This window comes from Arachis duranensis, chromosome 10 (assembly GCF_000817695.3).
Source record: "Arachis duranensis cultivar V14167 chromosome 10, aradu.V14167.gnm2.J7QH, whole genome shotgun sequence".
Lineage (NCBI taxonomy): Eukaryota > Viridiplantae > Streptophyta > Magnoliopsida > Fabales > Fabaceae > Arachis > Arachis duranensis.
Genome location: NC_029781.3, coordinates 53,896,899 through 53,897,506, shown reverse-complemented (window position 1 = coordinate 53,897,506; position 608 = coordinate 53,896,899).

Genomic DNA, 608 nt, shown 5'->3' with positions numbered 1-608 from the left:
CTCATAGTAAAGTCCAGAAAAGTGAATTTTAACTAAAAACTAATAAAAATATACTAAAAACCAACTAGATCATACCAAAAATATACTAAAAACAATGCCAAAAAGCGTACAAATTATCCGCTCATCATGGTGCCCAAGAAGTCTGGAGTCACTACCGTGAAGAATGAGCATGGAGAGCTCATAGCAACTAGAGTTCATAATGCTTGGAGAGTCTGCATTGATTACAGGCGTCTCAACCAAGCTACTCGTAAGGATCACTACCCACTTCCATTCATTGATCAAATGTTGGATCGCCTGTCAGGTAAATCACATTATTGCTTTTTAGATGGTTACACAGGTTATTTCCGGATTCATATAGCTCTTGAGGATCAGGAAAAGACTACTTTTACATGTCCTTTTGGGACCTACGCTTATAAGAGAATGCCCTTTGGCTTGTGCAATGCACCAGCTACTTTCCAAAGGTGCATGATGAGTCTTTTCTCTGATCTTATTGAGGACTGTATGGAAGTTTTTATGGACGATTTTAGCGTTTATGGTGATTCTTTTAACCTTTGCTTAGATGGATTATCTAGAGTATTAGATAGATGTATTAATACACACCTTGTATT